The sequence below is a fragment of the Setaria italica genome, chromosome V, assembly GCF_000263155.2.
Source record: "Setaria italica strain Yugu1 chromosome V, Setaria_italica_v2.0, whole genome shotgun sequence".
NCBI classification, from domain to species: Eukaryota; Viridiplantae; Streptophyta; class Magnoliopsida; order Poales; family Poaceae; genus Setaria; species Setaria italica.
The window spans coordinates 12998691-13012914 of record NC_028454.1 but is presented as its reverse complement, the minus strand read 5'-3'; the positions used below and the strand labels follow the sequence as shown (position 1 = coordinate 13012914).

General features: G+C 47.4%; 1 pseudogene; it reads left to right on the top strand.

Moving 5' to 3' along the window:
• The first annotated feature begins 7960 nt into the window (after positions 1 to 7960).
• On the top strand, positions 7961 to 10101 carry LOC101762998 (annotated as a pseudogene).
• The last annotated feature ends 4123 nt before the right edge of the window (positions 10102 to 14224 follow it).

The window sequence follows — 14224 nt, the reverse complement described above, 5'->3', positions numbered from 1 at the left end:
GTGTGCTGGAGTTCATTTCCTTTTTGGCGCTTGATGCCAAAGGAGGAGTGAATATTTGTAAGGTTTTACATATGTCGAACTATGTCTTCATCTCTTATGGTGTGTAAAACTATGTGAGCATGAAAACATGTAATGGGTTTGCTATGGATGCTTAGAAATACTCTAATTTGTCTAAGGATGCTTGAATGATAGTTTGAAAATTTTCTATGATGCTTGTTATTTTGGGTTGACAGAATGTTCGAAGATTCTAGAGATTTTTGCAGAAATTCTGAAACTTACGGAAATTCCGAAAAACTCTAGGAAACATTTCAAAAATTCTGTCATTTTTCTTTTTCCTTCTCTGATTGAATGCATGATCTATCATAAGCATCACGTGTATTATATTTTTCACATTCTTGGGCACCCCACTATTGCTAGGACATATGCCTCTCTCTTGACTTCACATATGTTGTGCCAATTGACTTTTAAAGGTCGTCTTGGAATTCAATTCTCATGGCACACATTAAGGGGGAGTTGCACATGCTCTTACTTTCTTTTTAATTTTGAGATACATTATCCTCTTATTTGTAAGACTTAAACATATTGTCATCAATCACCAAAAAGGCAGAAATTGAAGAGTATCTTAGCCCCCTAAGTGGTTTTTGGTGAATTAATGACACAAGTTTAAGTGTCTAATGAACTTTCAAGTGCATCAGCAGGATTAAAATGATTGGTGGACATGTAGCACTTGTGGATGACCCTCAAAAAGGAAATGAATGAATATGAGGCATACCTTGAAGGGTAAACTTATTTTTGATTTAAATTTGTGTATAGGAATGCCACACTATTAAGAGGAATGCGTAATCTTTGGTCTTTACATTGAAAAAGGTGCTCAAGATGACCTAACCAACCTATGAGAGACACCTTTACACCTGCACTTCACATGGGGTTACTTAGAAGGGTGCTGAAATGAGAGCTCCAGAGTATTCTAGAGAAAGTTGCGGAATATTCCAGAGGTTCCGGAGTTTTTGGAGGAAGTTCTGGAAGATTCCAGAGGTTCCGAAGTTTCTGGTGAAAGTTCTAGAAAACTCTAGAACTTAACCCCCAATGGCTAGTTTCGGCGTGAAGGGGTATAAATACCCCCTCACCCCTCCCTTAGTCTCTCTCTGGACCCAACTTTGTGATGAGCTGCAGAAAAGTATTCAAGTCCCCCTCTTTATTCCCCTTTGGCATTATTGCTGAGATTTGGTGGGGATTCAAGGAGGGATTCAAGGGAAGAGAAACAAAGAGTGCTAGTGAGTTGATTTCCATCTCTTGAGCACCTTGTTCTTCGTCAAGCCGGTGATTTCGTTTTGTTACTCTTGGAGCTTCAAGCTCCTAGCTGGCTAGGCATTGCCCGTGGAGCATCCAAGGTTGTCGCTGCTTACATCACTTCTTCGACAACAAGGCCACAATCATAGATGTCACAGAGCACGATGTTATTGACTACTTCCAGAACAGCCTCCACGACTGCTGGATGTTCCAGGACTTCGATAGAAGATGCCCCGCTGATGTCAAATCTCTTAATATCATGATACAGACGTTAGTAGATGAAGAACACAGAGAGATTGAAAGGTTCGATTCCAATCGCAACAAGGGCCAGAACAATGGCCAACGCAACGACAAGAATCACAATGATCACCCCAACAATGACAACTAAAATAACTACTCGGGAGGTCACAACCACAAGTGCAAGCTAGACAATACTGTCGCGGCAATTTTGTAGTCGTCCAAGAAAGGTGGCGGCAAGAATCAAAATAGACCCTTGTTCAACAAGCTCATGAAGAAATAGTGCCCATGGCACCCATACAACAAGCACTCTGCGATAGATTGTTTCAGTCTACGAAGAGTCATGAAGGACGTGCCAGAGCCATCAGGCACCAAAGACAAGGGCAAGGCCAAGGAAGATGAAGACGATGGTGTTTATGATAATGGCAAGTTCTAAAACCCATCCAACACCGTCAATGTCATCTTCAGCGGAACCCCGGGTATTGCTACTAAGCGGTCCCAGAAGCTCACTCTTCAAGAGATAATGTCTATTGAATCTGTGATGCCAATGTTCCTCAAATGGTCCAAGAAGCCAATTACCTTCTTCAGGAAAGACTAATGGACTAGTTTCTTAGACCCAGGATGGTATCCCCTCGTCTTGGACCCGGTTGTCGTTGGCTCCAGACTTACTAAAGTACTCATCGACGGTGGTAGCGGTCTCAACGTCCTGTTCGCCAAGACGCTGGAGAAGATGGGCCTCGACGTCACCGATATGCTCACCCTAATGAACTCTCTGTTCTATGGGATCGTCCTGGGCAACGCGGCTGTACTCCTCGGACAGGTGGTTTTGCCAATTACTTTTGGGACCAAATAACACTACCGGACAGAGTACATCTGGTTCAAGGTGGTGGACTTTAAAACATCATACCACGCCATCCTTGGAAGACTAGCATTGGCCAAATTCATGGAAATCCTGAAGAGTATCTTGGCCCCCTAATTGGGTTTTGGTGAATTAATGATACAAGTTTAAGTGTCTAATGAACTTTCAAGTGCATGAGTAGGTTTAAAATGATTGGTGGACATGTAGCAGTTGTGGATGACCCTCAAAAAGGAAATGAATGAATATGAGGCATACCTTGAAGCCTAAATTTATTTTTGATTTAAATTTGTGTATAGGAATGCTGCACTATTAAGAGGAATGCGTAATCTTTGGTCTTTACATTGAAAAAGGTGCTCAAGATAACCTAACCAACCTATGAGAGATACCTTTACACCTGCACTTCACATGGGGATACTTAGAAGGGTGCTGAAATGAGAGCTCCAGAGGATTTTGGAGAAAGTTTTGGAATATTCTAGAGCTTCTGCAGTTTTCAAAGAAAGTTTCAAAAGATTTCGGAGGTTTCGGAGAATGTTCCGGAAAACTTCGGAACTTAACCCCCAACGGCTAGTTTCTAGGTGAAGGGTTATAAATACCCTCTCACCCCTGCCTCAGTCTCTCTCTGGACCTAACTTCGTGCTGAGCTGTAGAAAAACATTCAAGTTTCCCTCTTTACTCCCCTTTGGCATTATTGGTGAGATTTGGTGGGGATTTAAGTAGGGATTCAAGAGAAGGGCAAGAGAGAGTGCTAGTGAGCTGATTTCCCATCTCTTGAGCACCTTGTTCTTCGTCAAGCCGGTGATTTCGTGTTTGTTATTCTTGGAGCTTCAAGATCCTAGCTGGCTAGGCATTGCCCGTGGAGCATCCAAGGTTGTGGCTACATACAAGAAATTTGTATTAACCCGACGAATGAGTAAGTGACTCTAGCTTGATCTTTGTGGTCGCTAGAGTGAGGAAAGTGGTCTAGGTGTGAAAGGCCCATCCTTTGTGGGTTTCTCAACGAAGATGTAGGCTTCAAGTGTGGAGCTAAATTCCAGTAAACAAATCCTTGTGTCTCTAGTGCTTGATGTTCTTCATTTCGTTCATATTCTAGCATAGAGTTCATACCTAGGGTTTGTGATCAATCTACTTTTTGAGAGGGTTGCTAGTGTTTCTACCTTGTGATTCAGGCTTAGTATACCTTGTTACATAACCTATATTCATCGATTTACTTTTGGATAAGCTTTGCATAAGGTGTAGTTGATTTCTCCTCAAATCTCTGGAGAATCTGCAGATTTCTTCGGAGATTCCGAAAAAATCGGAATTTCCGAAAAAATCTCCGGAACTCAGTGACAAAGTTGGCTTAAGTTGTGGAAAATTTCAGGATCGACTATTCACTCCACCTCTAGTCGGTATCCTAGATCCTTTCACATCCCGCACCACATGTACTTAGTACTCAAGATGTCGGGACTCAAGGAAGTACTCTCCCTGTGTGGAGATTTGAAGAGATCGTATGACTGCGACACAGAAGCCGTGGAACTAGCAGTAACCACCCAAGTAGCAAACTTAATGATGTAAGTTTTCACCACATCCAAGAAGCTATCCCTGACAGAGCTCAAGGTTCCAGAAAAGAAGTCAGGGGTAACCAAGGTCAATCTGGCAAGTGAAGTAGACATCAAAGCTATTGACCTTGAGACTGGTGATAGCTCCAAGACAACCCTGATTGGCACAGGGCTGGATCCTAAGTAGGAAAGCGCGCTCGTCAGCTTCCCCCAGACCAACCGAGACATCTTCGTGTGGAAACCAGTGGACATGCCGGGGGTGCCAGGGAGTTGATCGAGCACTCACTCAACGTGAATCGAAAAGCTACACCAAAAATGCAATGCCTACAACGATTCACCCAAGATAGAAGGGAAGCGATCAAGAAAGAGCTGGCCAAACTACTCGCAACGGGCCAAACTACCCGTCCTGGTGCGAAAGAAAAATAACAATGGGTGGAGGATGTGTGTCGACTATACAAACCTCAACAAGCACTGTCCAAAGGATCCCTTCAAGCTTCCTAGGACTGATCAAGTCATCGACTCCACAGCTGGATGCGCCCTCCTCTATTCCCTCGATTACTACTCGTTGTATCACCAGATAGCTCTCAAGGAGGAAGACCAGATCAAGACCGCGTTCATCACCCCATACAGAGCTTTCTACTACACGACAATGTCTTTCGGGTTGAAAAACACAGGCGCTACTTATCAACGGGCAATCTAGGAGTGCTCCAAGAAATAGCTCCACCTCAACGTAGAGGCGTACGTAGATGATGTGGTTATAAAGACCAAAAACCCCGACGATCTCATTGCGAATCTAGAAGAAACTTTTGCAAGTTTGCGAGAGTTCCGGTGGAAGCTCAACCCGACAAAGTGCGTCTTCGGCGTGCCTTCCGGGAAACTACTCAGGTTCATCATCAAGTCACCGAGGCATTGAAGCTAACCCTGAGAAGATCTCCACCATCACCGATATGCATGCCCCATCAGGTATCAAGGACGTCCAGAAGCTGACTGGATGCATGGCGGCCCTCAAAAAATTTATCTCAAGTCTTGGAGAATGGGGCCTACCCTTCTTCAAACTATTCAAGCAGCAAGACGAGTTTCAGTGGACCGAGGACGCAGATCAAGCCTGACAACAATTGAAGGACTTCCTATCAATGCTACCGGTCCTCACGGCGCCAAATCCCAACAAAGACTTGTTGCTTTACATCGCCGCAACTACTCACGTTGTCAGCACGGCGATTGTGGTTGAAAGATCAGAACCGGGACATATATTCAAAATACAGAGGCCTGTCTACTTCGTAAGCGAGGTGCTATCATATTCCAAAACTAGATATCCACCGGTCAAGAAGCTATTGTACGCGATAATTTTCACCTCGCGCAAGTTACAACATTACTTCCAGGAGCACAAGATCTCCGTCGTCACATATTTCCCTCTCGGAGAAATTCTCCACAATCAAGATGCAGCATGAAGAATATCTAAATGGGCGGTAGAACCCGGAGCATTGTCCCTGGAATTCAAATTGAGGACTGCAATCAAGTCCTAGGTCCTAGTCGATTTCATGGCAGAGTGGTGGGAGAACCAACTACCAACGCCAGCAGAGCGTCCAGAGCACTAGGTCATGTATTTCGATAGATCACTCAAGCTCGAGTACGCTGATGCAAAAGTACTCTTGATATCTCCCAAAGGCGAAAAACTCAAGTACATCCTGCAAATCTTATGGGAAGTATCCAACAATGAAGCTGAATACGAGGCACTTCCGCACGGGCTCCGCTAGGCAATCTCGCTAGGAATAAAGCGATTGCTGGTCTACGGCAACTCACCGGTGATGATCAATCAAGTCAACGATGAGTGGGAGGGGCCTTTCATCGTCTCCAAGGTCACTGCACTTGGATCATATCGACTACACCACCCCTCTGGTCAGGATGTCGACAACTCGTGGAACATCGAACAACTCTGTCGATTCTATCCTTAAATTAGATCTACACAATCGAACATCGGCCCTAGTTGTAGGTTTACAATTCAAGAAACTAGTAATATTTTTTACATAATTCGACTACTTATCTATGCCTTATCACGGTCGGCAGAAGCAAATTCGCAGTACTCATAATGAGCTATTCAGCTTCCTAGGCAAAATCGCCCAATTGTAGCTTGTAATAACAAGTATACAAAACTCCAACGAGTTGTACAGCTCCCCGGGGAAAATCACCCAAATACGGCTTGTAATAGCAAGTCTGCAAAATTCTAATGAGTTATTCAACTCACTGGACAAAATCATCCAATTGTAGCTTGCAAAGAAAGTTTATAGTAAACTTCATGAGTTAGTTAACTCATGGGACAAATCTATCCAGTCGCGGCTTGAGAATCATCAAAGAAGCCTTGTGCGCGGACACTTACATCTACCATACGAGCAAATATCAGGGAAGATTGTAAGATGCAGTAAAACTACAAGTCAAAAGCAGCAAAGATTGTAACAAGATTTAGAAATATTTACATTACAAAGCATTCATATCATGTTTTCAATATAGAACTAATGTTTGCTTTCATACAGTACTCAGAACTAGTCGTGAAGTACTCGAAACTGTTGCATTTGACTAAAAAGTATTCGGGAGCTTGTCGTACATACATCTATGGATCCACCAGAAGATTTTGGATAGTTCTAAATATGGGACTCGACACCAAGACGCATCTGATATGGAGACTATGGTGTAGGACGGCGTAGTCTATATGGAAAGATAGGAATTAGTCGAGGATTAGGAAAGTACTTGTTGTAATAAGAGTAGAACTCCTCTAGTCGTATCCGACTAATATTCCTGTAACCAACCGACCTGTAACCCTGCCCCCGGCAATATAAGGCGAGGCAGGTATCCCCCCAAAGCAATTCAATCCAACCAACACAAAGGACGTAAGGTATTACGCAATCTAGCGGACCGAACCTATCTGAATCGTGTGTATGTGTTTACCTTCGAGTTCCTGATCTCGATGAGCCCCACTAACCAAAACATTACCTCGGGCACCCCTTGACAGTAAGCGTCGAGTATCAAGGCTGCACGGTGGAAGCGGCCGACGATGTCGGCGATGAGCCCGTTGGGTAGCAGATCCATGGTTCTTGGCTGGCTTGGTGATGAAGCTCCGCCATGGCGCGATCGATCGAGATTGCTTCGTGAATAATAAAGTGACTATTACATTCTTGGAAAAGCCTAGTGCATATATGTATATATGGTATAATGGAAAGAGGAAACGAATCAACTATACATATATGGAAAGAGAAAGCAAATCAGACGTAGGCCTTTGCGCCTGAAGCAGCACCACCACTCCAACACCAAAAGTCTGCCGTGTGTTAAGAACTTATTCTTCGACCTCGCTACGTATGAGACCCACAATGAGCCTACTACAGGCTAAACAAAACTCTTCATAAGACGAATTCTCCACGATAAAATTGGACAAGCAAAAGAGGACAATGGCAATAGCCCATGATGATCTATATCTCACTTTCAGAAATAGTGCTGGCAAATGGTACATTGTTCAAGGTTTAAAAGGTTTAAAAGGAACTACAACAATCTCTTTGGCCCTTATGACTAGTTTCTATAAATGTTGTGTAGTAGGCTGTTTTTAATTTTCTTATCACATAGTGCTTTACAAGGCATGTTCTTAAAAAGACTTTTAAAGCACAACTTATACAAACATTCTAGAAAACTTATGAAAACACGACATATACTACAAGTTTTTGGACTACTTATTCGAGTAATTTTTGTGGTAAAGTCAGGCCATGCCCATGAGCTGACGAGTATGATCGAGGAGAGAACAAAAAGAAACTTAACAGAGTTGGATAATTTCGGTGGCTCTCCGTGGGCGGTGGGGGGCAGCGCACATCGATTATGTGCTCCGTGCTAATGCATTCACGCCAAACTGGACTTCCGGTCAATGCAATTTGCAGATCGAAATGGAGCAAGCTGTTCTTGGTTGACCCGCTGATCCTTATCTGCCCTAGTATCCTGTAATGCAAGCCGATCTGACCTGCATGCATGCATGTGCCGGCCGGAATGGTGGAATCAGAGACCAGAGTCAGCGACCATCTCGTCCTTGGCAGTTGGCATAGTAGCACGCTCGTCCTGTACCCAAGAAGCATGAAACATTTCTGATGAGATCCAAAGAGTGAGAAACACCACACTGTTCCTTTCAATGGCCTTATCCTCGAGGTTTGACCTGGTTGTCCTTGCAGTCCTCCTCCTAGTTTTAAGCCGCCCTGGCGCGCGTACGTAGCAACGCAGCAGACTGCCTCCGCTCTAATCTGAAGTTCTGAACCATGGCCGTGCCATGCGTTCGCCTCGCCGTCCTCCTCTGTTTGATGATCCCAGCCACCGTCGCCTCACCTCGGAGCCTACGAAAATCCCCGGCCAACGCGTCGCGGCCGACAGCCTTCTTCGAGGTGGACCGCCCGCTCCGCCCGCCACGCGGCAGCTCCGGCCGGTGCTCCACGCTCCTGCTCTCCGCCTCCTTCGGCTCCACCTTCGCCAAGCCCCCCGCCACCGCCGCGTACTCCCCGCCGCGCTGCCTCGTCAAGGCGGGCGGCCGCGCCTCGGCGATCTCCCTCGCGGTGCTCGAGTGGCGCGCCGCCTGCCAGGGAGCCCAGCTCGACAGGATCTTCGGCGTCTGGCTCGGCGGCGCGGAGCTCCTCCGCGGCAGCACCGGCGCGCCGCCGCCCAACGGCATCGTCTGGTCTGTCTCCAAGGACGTCACCAAGTACGCGTCCCTCATAGCCGCCGCCGGCAAGTCCACCCTCGCCGTGTACCTCGGCAACCTCGTCACACCACGCTCACCGGCGTGTACCATGCCAACGTCACGCTCCACCTCTACCTCCGCCGCACGCCGACGACGAAACCGCCGCCCGCCATGGCTCCCGCCGACCTCATCGTCCCGATGTCGCGAGCCCTCCCTCTGAACGGCGGGCTGTGGTTCCCGATCCAGAGCGCCGCCGACGTCGCGTCCAAGAGCGTCGCGCTGCCGTCCAACACCTACCGCGCGGTCCTCGAACTCTACGTCTCGTTCCACGAAGACGACGAGTTATGGTACAAGAACCAGCCCAGGTACCAGAATGGCCCGTTCCGCGAGGTCACCGCTCGTGTCGACGGTGTCATCGCCGGCTCCGTGTGCCCGTTCCCCGTCATCTACCCCGGCGGCATCTACCCCCTCCTATGGCGGCCAATCACCCCCATTGGCTCCTTCAACCTCCCGACATACGACATCGAGCTGACGCCTTTTCTGGGCAAGCTGCTGGACGGCAAGGCGCACGAGTTCGCGTTCGCGGTGACCAACGCCGTGGACGTGTGGTACGTCGACGCCAACCTCCACCTCTGGCTGGACCCCGGCGGCACGGCGACGACGGCGGGCCTCGTGAGCTACGTCGCGCCGCCGGCGAACACGACGTCGTCGAAGTCCACCAACCCCGTCGACACCCACTACCACGCGACGGCGAACCGGCTCGTCTCCGCCACCGGGTGGGTGAAGTCATCGTACGGGAACATAACGACCAACGCCACGCGGACGTTCGCCCTCGAGTACCTCCTCACCTTCGAGACGCTGGACCTGACCATCGTTGCGGACACCGGCGTCGTCGCCACGGACGGCGCCGGCGGCGTCCTGTACTCGGCGCAGACGCACGGGAACTTCCCGCTTGGCTGGGTCTATCAACAGAATAGTCTAACCATCACGCACGGGTTGGAGGAGACGACGGTGGCCGCCGGCCGGTGGTCGTCGGCGCCGCCGTACCGGTCGCTGCGCACCACGCAGAGCAGCCTCGTGGAGGACGAGGAGGGAGGCGGCAAGTCGTGGGGCGTCCGGCAGACGTACAGGTACAACGCCACCGACGGGTGCTACTTCAGGAACGTGACCAGCAGCAACTACAGCGTCGTGTCGGACCACTCCAATGAGGTCTGCGTGAAGGGGGCGGCATCCGCCGGAGTAGGCGCTGTCACGGCCGCGCTACCGGCGGTGAATCTTCCATAGTTACTTTTAACTTTTTCCCGTACCGACATTTGGCAACTTGAAGAGATTCCGGGTTTGAAATGTGAACCTTTGTGAAGAACGGATTGTTGCTTTAAGATGTGTGCCGTGACGTGTCAGGATCCCAACAGAGTTAGTACCCGGTGAGAAATAAATCCAGTCTCATAAGATTTTTCATCCGAAATGCAGGGCAATGAGTCGGTTCATGCGATTCACTACTTTTACAGGGAACAGTGGAATTTTGCATCCACATGAACACACAAGTCAGAAGTTGAAAACGTCGTACATACACCTAAAGTATCATGCACATAAAAGTGTCGGCGTTTATGCTGGCAGCCCATCAAAGAAAATAAGATAGTAAATTGCTCGTCGGAGAGATCGTTGAACTTGAGCCTATTATGTAATATTGATCATCCATATCGCATCTATAGGTGTATTGTTTTTAATAATGAGATAATAATATGTTAACCCCTACATTTAAATATGTTATTTAGAATATGAAAATAATTCTAGCCTCTGCACCACATATAATCAACATTTAGAGATGTACGATGTAATATCATGTTTTTAGAACTTTCTTTATTTATTACTATGTAATAACATGCTCAACATATACCGGAGCCACACCGCCGAATGCATTGTAGAAGAGTAGTATTTTTGCTCTCTTCGTATGTGCCTCAAGGGTCTTAATGTTCACGTGATGATATTCGGTTTATCATGGTTTGTGATAAATTACGACCCATCTTCAACAATACCTTACCCATGAAAGATGTTTTATTGCTCATTTTGGAGTCAAGACTTTGCATCCAACAACAATCAGAGACATATCAAGTGTGAACGTGAGGGGACTCAAGCCCTCCTACCCACTCCAGTTCGTTGGAGAGAAGAGAAATGGAGAAGATTAAGGAGATAGAAGGGTTGAAAAAGAAAGAGTTGGAATTGAATTACATGTCCTCGAATCTTTTTTTTTTGAAACATGTCCTCGAATCTTGATATAAAGTTATGCATTGTTTTAGATAGCAATAGGCATGCACTTGGACTGTATCGAGCTAGTGCATGCGCTAAATTGCAAAATGTAATGTGGGACCTTTTTTTCATCATTTTGCGCAACACATTTTAACCGACGACCCATAATTGTAGTTTTCAGGTTTTTATCTACCATGCATTTTTATGGTGTAAATTCTCCACTACTAATGTATCCCGCTTCCATATGATTCTATCCCTTACTATGCAGCTATGTTTGGAAGGGCAATGTTCCACCAAGGTGAATGTATTCATGTGGAAATTATGCAGGGATGTTATTCCGACAAGAAGAATGGAACTAACCGCTGAGACACTTTTCCATGCGACGGTTGAATGTCTGCGAGCATGAAACCTGAGGCAGGCCATGCGTATGTTCTTGTCACCACTGGAGTAGCAGCTATTCAAGTACCATGGTCCATATTGGTTGCTCCTTTTGTTGGACTAGTGTTCATCAGAGCAAAGAGACCTGACCAAGCTGATTCTTTAGATGGTGTGTACTCTTCACAACAACATCACACACCAATCAGGATCAACACAACTTGAAGACTCAATACACTTCCCGTTAAACATTCGTGAGTCAATTGAGAAGAGCCGACTACACGAAATGGCAGGCAGCACGAAAGGAATGAACTCTATAGAGGTTCCAACAGTAGAGAAAGAGGAGAGAAGGCGGGCCATTGAAGCAACTCCAGAGTGAATGGGTCCCTCCACTGAGGGTTGGACTAAGGTAAATGTTGATGGTTCGTTCATCTACCAAACAGGTGATGCTGGAGGGGTAGTGATTGCAATGAACTCTGGAGGGGAAGTCCTTTTCTCAGCTTGAGGGTCTTATTCCGGTGTGCTAGCGCGTAGGAAGCGGAGGCAAGTGTGTGGGTATAAGGAATCCGGCCAGCAACACAATGGACCCAGAGCCCAGTAATCATTGAGACAGATTGCGTCAAAATGGTGGAAGTCGTGAAAAATAAGGAGGATAAAGTCTCATCGTTGTAGAAGCTAGTGAGCTTGCCCAACTGCTAAATAATTGGACGGCCATGTCAAAAAAGAGTGTACTACAATAGCACATGAATTAACTCATTTAGCTACGTGTAATAATCATACTACAGTTTGACTAGGTTGGGTATCCGCTTATATTATGAATCTCTTTAAAAAATAATTGTAATTCTAGGATCACCTATTTAATAAAGCTCTCATTTACTTAAAAAATGTATCCTGCTTCGACCCCTGCCAACAAACGAGAGAAGAGATAGAAGCAAAGTCGCACACCTCACGCCCCTCATCCAGTCATCCGGGTATATCCAGAGTCCATCGATCGTCCAAGCCCAAATAACCTGAGAAGCGATGAACGTGGCCCCACCTGTCATGCAGCCAAAACACTGAGTGGATGTGGATCCAAAGACCCACCATCCGTTTCCGTTAGGAGAAACGTCGCGGTCGAGCGTGGCCTTTTGGGTCCACACCCCAGGCCGCGCGAGCCGCCAAAAAAGCGCGCCCCCCCGCGGCGTCCGGATCACCCGGTCCCCGACTCCCCGTTCGCGACGAGCCGGCACTCGGGCCAACGCGCCAGTGGGGCCGGGGACACGCTGGCGCGGTGGCGCCCGTGTCGCCTCTGCCGCGAACGCACGCACCCGGATGGGGGGCGTTAAAAACTTTCTGATCCGGACGTGACGGCGCGTCGCTCGTGGAGTTGCGGTTGGTGCGCGGCCGCCGTCGGGGCCGGGCCGCGGCCACGACTTGGGGAGCATGGCGGACCAAGAGCTTGGCTCGGCATGGTTTGGACTCGTCGCGCCGCTTACGTGCCTCCCCCCGGCCAGGGCCAGCTAACTAAACCGGGACCGATCAGAGGATTAACAGGAGCTGCAGGAGATCAGAAAACGAAGCCTGGATCCATTCCAGCCTAGCTTTTTGGACGTCGCACGAGTGACTGCCAGCTGATTCTGTCGGAGTAATGGCCTCTTCATGAAAGAGATTTGCGGTTCAGCGAGTGGGAAATGATCTGCAGCCATGCAAAAAAAAAAGGGGGGTAGCAAAAGAAAGAGATTTGCGTGCGTGCGTGCGTGCTCGAGTGATGGTGGCACTTGCTGCACTAACCGCAGCGTGCGCTTGTGGATCCGATCCACCGAGGCTGCTCCACCCTTTGCACGCTGTCCAAAGGAAAGGATTATTGGCGATGGTAAATGGTAAGGCTGCTCAACAATTTTAACCTCCTCGTCCGTGTCATGTAAAACGCCCTCCTTCCACGTTGAGTGCGAGAGTTCGGGGACGAAGTGTCTGTTCATCCAGAGTTTCAGGCGTCTGCATCGTGGCTCCGGCTGCCACTGCACATTAGCTGCTGCAGGCTGAACGAACCTCTGGGAGGTAGGAGCAAGCTCATGCAGGTACACTACCAGCGACACATACAGGCCCCAGGCGACCCTTGTTAATTCGCACTGAGATTGCTTCTGAAATGTTAACAGGTACGTACGCTACTTGTATTCAAGTTGACGCTGATTTGTCGCTTGGTTTCCGCCCAGTTATCGGTGATGAGGAGCTGCCGACAGCTAGCATAGTGCCTACGTACGTCCTGTGGGCTAGTAGACCTCTTGTCCTCTGTCAGGGGATTTTGAAGGTCGAGACCGTTTGCTCAACGCGACAGAATGCAGATTATTTTGCTGACCACATGTTTTGTAACTTTACGTGCGTATCTGATCCTGGCTAATGAGTAATGATGTCCAGCGCAATATCGAGTCACCGCTCCGAGTGAGTGGAACCTGGGAGTGCACATGCAGCTGTTTTGGGGCCAGTATTAAATCCTTCGATTCGTTTGGTCAGGTTTTTAATTTGTGATGGGATCTAAAGTCTAACGGAATGTTTGGTCTCATGAACGGTAGTGCATTACTGCATACTAGACCAATTCGCTCAAACTCTTAATCTTGTACTATGTTTCTTTGTTTCTAACAATTTTGCTAAGAAATGGTATAAACCTTATGGTTTGTCAATTCAAACATGTCGTCAGAATTTATAAGGCTCGATCTTCTCTTCTCTGTATAAAACAGGCAACTTTTCTGCATGCGAAACCTAAAAGGCTGTGTTTCGTTGGGGGAACATGACTACATGAGCTTCCGAACGCTTTAAGCACAAGATAAAATCTTCTCAAGTTCTGAACATGGCCTTCTTCTTTTGTTTTCTCTTCTTTTTTGTGTACTGAATCATGGCCTATACTAGTAGACAATTCAAGCTCTCCCAAAAGCCGCATAATTCGTCTACCAACCAAGTACTTTGCGTTGCCATTATACGGCACTCACAACAACATACACTTTG